The following is a 5,234-nucleotide window of genomic DNA, read 5'->3' as shown; positions in this document are numbered from 1 at the left end:
CGTCCCCAACCCTTCTGGTTCGCCTGGTTCGCGCTCACCGGAGTTCTCCCCGTGCAGTTGGAGCTCCGCCACCGTCGACCCGAGGCGTCCCTGCGTCCGCGCCGCTGCCTCGGTGCTCCAGTGTTTCCTCTCGAGGTCAGCAACCTCCCTGCGCCCCTATTTCTCTGTTTACTGCCCTGGTCTTCGCACGATTGCTCGCCGGAGTAGGTCCGCGCCGCCGTTGGGTCACCCGGCCGTGTTCTGCGCCCTCTGGTGCCCCCACGCCAGCGTTGTGCCCATGATCGAGTTCTCCATGTCGCCCTGAACGCGCCCGAGTCTTTCCCCAAGCCCCAAGAGCCCCGCCGTGGTCGTCCCCCTCGTCTCCGGCGAGACCTCGCCGCGAGGTCGAGCGGCGCCACCGCACCCAAGACCGGCCGCCGGCCGTTGGATCTCGGACGTCCATCTGAGATCTAACATTCTAGATATAATTAGAACCAATCTAATCTCAATCGTCCGATGCAAATCCAGCCGCTCAGACCCACTCCCCTCACTTGCGCTCTGTCACTGGGCCCGGGCTGTTAGCCCTACCTCGGGTCGCTGACAGCCCGAGCCCACCTGTCAGCGCTCACCGTGCATTCGCGCGCGCGCGCTCGTCTGCGGGATCTGATCTCGATTGTTGATTTAGGATCTAACGGTCGAGAAGGCCCGATACCCCTTCGCGTGGTAAAATTGCTAAAGAACCCCTCGGTTTTCCGAGAATCAATTTGCCATCCTTAGGTTTTGCGCGCACGCCCCTGAACTCTTATAAACAGACCCCTGGCCTTTTAAATAATCACAGAATTGGACCTAGTTTTATATTTCAAACTTCAAAACTTGTTTATTTTATATCTTTTTCATATGAACTCCAAATTTAGTGGTTCAAATTACAAAATGTTCATAGGAATATTCTCTGTTCAAATAAATTATGTTCATCCACAGTCTGTGTACTTTAATTTCATGTCTAAGCTATAGGTTAGTGTATGTAATAATTAATTTATGAAATAAGAAAACAAAAAGGAAAACCCTAATGATACTTAGGTGTTTAATTTTGTGAGATTAATATTATGCCATGTGTGAATTGATCCCTGGTATAATTTTGTGTCTCACTAAAATTAGAAGAACTAAGTTATGTAATCCATAATGTTCAGAGAATCACTAATCCCTAAATGTACTAATCCCTAACATTAGTTTTATCTTTTGTGTTTATAATGTCCTATCAAGCTTGTATTCACTTGATTGCATGTTCGGTGTGCTGTTCATTTGTCTTTTCCCAAATGTATTGAATGTATGATCGCTTTATTTAGACAACGAGCAGCCTGTGGTTCCTGAGTGTGTTGCCGAAGATCTTCCTGAGCAACAACCTGGTGAAGGCAAGTGTTCTCAGACCTATTATGTCCTATTTACTTATTAATTCACAGTCCTGCATTACATTATTGAAACCTAAGGATTGACTAGTCTGTTTTTATCATATCCTTGTTTACCTTTTGGGTTATCATGGTTAGCTTTATGTTATTGCTTTACTTTAATCAATGAACATGATGTGAATACTTATGATACGATGATGTTATCCCGATGATGATCCTGTGATACTTTAGGGGACTCATGCCATTTTTCTGAGTACCTCTCCGTAAGGACCTGTTTGGGGAGTAACAACCCGGGATAATAGTGCAACCATGAGGGTGGAATGGGACGCCCTTAGCTGATTAATTAGAGGAACCTGAGGTGTAGTTGGCTTCGCCGTAGGGCCGTCAATGGGGTTCGGGCACAGTACTTGCTCTGCCGAGGCTGGTTGCAGAGGTTCTTGATTTGGTTTTGTTAGTCACCCTTCCTTTGGGGAGAGGTACTGTGTTTATCAAATCGGATAAACCTAATAGGCGACTATGACCTCTGGGGAATGTTTGTAAAGGCTACATAGTGAGACCCTGCTTGGTCACCTTGGGAGTGATCAATGGAGAGTCATGATCTCCGGGCAGAATGGGAATCACGACTTGTGGGTAAAGTGTGTGACCTCTGTAGAGTGTTAGAAACTGGTATATCAGTCGTGCTCACGGTTAAGAGAGGCCTTGGGATCCTCTTTGATTAGAAGAACTTTGGATACTTTTATGATGATGATTAATGATGATGGTTATAATTATGAACTCTGGTATTTCCTCTTGGAGGGAGTACACTTGGGTAATAACTGGGTTTATTACTAAAATTTGGCTCTACTATTAGTAATAAATACTTGACCAACTAAAGGCAACTGCTTAACCTTAACTCCACATACAGCTAGCCCACTTTAGCCAAACAGGACATTTGCTGAGTACGTTGATGTGTACTCACCCTTGCTTTAAAAACCACCCCCACCCCAGGTTGTCCCCACTGTACTCAGTGCTCAGGAGGAGATGCTGACAACATGGAAGACTTTGAGGAGTTTCAGAACAACGACGAATTCTAGTTTTGCTTAGTGGAAAATCCTAAGTCAGCTGCATGCAAAGGCCTTATCTGCTACATTACGTATTTCCGCACATTGATGATATTAATGCTAATGACTATGTATTAGACTCTGTGGATGTCTTGGACATCTTGATGTAATAAAGTACATTTCCGCTGTTTATTCTGAGCAATGTGTGATGATGTCCAATTATGTAATCGCTGTGTACATGAGTTTCTGATCCTGGCACGTACATGGTTCACATTCGGTTTGCATTCCAAAACTGGGTGTGACAGTTGAGCAAGCAAATGCATACATAAGAGCAACACCTCCAAGTGATCAAAGAGTCCCAAGTGCCACAAATTGAGTAGTGAGCTAGTATTAGCCATTCTAAGTGAGAATAGTTAGAGCACTTGTGTGAGCTGAAGATTGTGAGTTTGTTGTGATCTTGAGCCTTGGATTTAAGACTCCCGTTGATTATGTAAAGTAGGCATGATCCTCCAAGTGTGTGGAGCGCCTTGCGACATATCAAACTCATTGAGAAAAAAGGAAAGAGGACTGAAGATTGATCTTTGCGATCACTAGAGTGAAGAAAGGGTTAAAAGATGTTGTCCTTCGAGACTCTTCAATAGAGACATACGTTTCATTGGGAAACCGAACTCTGAAAAACAAATTACTATGTTATTATGTTCTTTTGATTGCAATTTGTTTTCCTCCTTTCCTTCCTAAGTTCTTATTCATTGATCATTATTTAAATTCTACATTGTTTCTCAAGTAAATTACGCTTATTCATCTAAGAAACAATCGCAAGTTGTAAACTTATTCCAACCAACCCATATCTTGTTCTAACGCTAATATTGGATCAAGTTTTGTGTTTTAAGTTGTAAAATTCAGGTTTCGCATATTCACCCCCTCTAGGCGACTTTCAATTGGTACCCGATCCTAACACTTTATTAGTCTAATAACTCAAAGTGATGTTGGGGAAGGTTCCAAATTCAAGAAGAACAAGGACAAGGAGGTGGAGAAAGAAGAGTCCATCCACTCTAGATCAAAGAACAACCACAAGAAGAAGGGGCCCAAGAAGACCAAGGAAAAGAAGAAGGTGGTGGTCTCCTCCTCCGATGATGATACCTCTTCATCAAGCTCAAGTAGTGAGGACGAGGTCATCCACACCAAGCGGCGACATAAAAAATTGGTGAAATCTAATTATTCTTGCTTGTTTTTAATTATGGACGCATTCCTTCTAATATCACTACCCCTCTATTATCGATCTCACTTAGCAAGCCACCTCAATTTTATGGAACCAACTATGACAAGTGGAGCCATAGTATGAGAGTACATTCATACTCACTCCATCCAAGTATTTGGAATGTTGTTGAAGATGGGATGAAATTGTCAGATAGCGATGACAAGGACTATTCTCAAACATAAGTTGAGCAAAAGATCCACCACAATGCTCGAGTGTTCACCGTGCTGAGCACTCGTCTCAACCAAGAGAGTACAACAAGGTGCATGGATTAGAGAGTACTAAAGAAATTTGGGACACTCTCAAGGTGGCGGACAAAGGAACAAGAGCCATCCAAAAAGCAAGAATCGAGCTTCTTGAGGGAGAGCTCAGAAGATTTGCCATCCACCCCAATGAGTCTCCACAAGAGATGTACAACCAGCTCAAGAACATCGTCAACTATCTAAGGAGCCTCAGAAGCAAGAAGTAGAACGACCATAAGATCATCAAGAGGATGCTACATGCTTATGTGGTAAGAAATCCTACATTGTGTACCATAATTCATGAAAAGTCCTAATTATAGGAAGGTCACCCTAGAAGAAGTGTTTGGGAGGATCATCAACAAAGACATCTTGCAAGAAGAAGCCAAGTACATCATGAACCTCTCCATGGGCATCCCCACTGACAAGCCACAAGAGGTTGCTCTAAAAGCAACCAAGAGGCAAAAGGCCAAGGTGGTGAAGGAGGAGTCATCGAGTGACGATGGCGAAGATGAAGAAAAATCAAACCTTAATGAGAAGGAGATGGCCCTCTTCATCCAAAACTTCAAGAAGACCATGAAGGATTGGAAGGGCAGAGGAAAAAAGACCTACAAGCCATGATTAAAGAAAAGTTGATATAATTATGGTAAGAGTGGTCATTTCATAACAAATTGTTCATACTCTAAAAATGATGATAGGGAAGAAAAGGAGAAGAAAATCTATGGGAAGAACAAGAAGTTCTATGAGAAGTTCTTACCTATTCATCTAAGTCCTAACATTGGCATGTTGATTTAGTCTGCCACATGTATACTATATATTGTTTTTAATGAATTTATAATTTTCATGATAAACCAGGGCAGAGCTATAGGGTGGTTCATGTGGACCACAGACCACCTAGCTTAAAGCCCATTACGATGTAGGTATACTGTCGGCGTTTCGAGACCGGGGGTCCCTAAGCCGACGAGTGAATGTCACCGCGTGCCCCAGCCCAGATGGGTCGACGCGAGGCCGAGCGCAAAGGGGGGAAGTGAGGTGGTCGGAGACCGGCGTGAGAGAGGTGGAAATCCCGCGGCCTTAGTGTTCGTCCCGCGCCCAGGTCGGGTGCGCTTGCAGTAGGGGGTTACAAGCGTCCAAGCGGGAGAGGGAGCGAGCAGCTTCAAGCGAGCGCCCGTCTCGTCCTCGTCCCTGCGCGGCCAACCTTCTCTAAGAGGGCCCTGGTCCTTCCTTTTATAGGTGTAAGGAGAGGATCCAGGTGTACAATGGGGGTGTAGCAGAGTGCTACGTGTCTAGCGGAGGAGAGCTAGCGCCCTAAGTACAT

Source organism: Zea mays, chromosome 9 (genome assembly GCF_902167145.1).
Source record: "Zea mays cultivar B73 chromosome 9, Zm-B73-REFERENCE-NAM-5.0, whole genome shotgun sequence".
NCBI lineage: Eukaryota > Viridiplantae > Streptophyta > Magnoliopsida > Poales > Poaceae > Zea > Zea mays.
The sequence above is the reverse complement of the archived record's forward strand: the minus strand, read 5'-3'. Positions refer to the sequence as shown.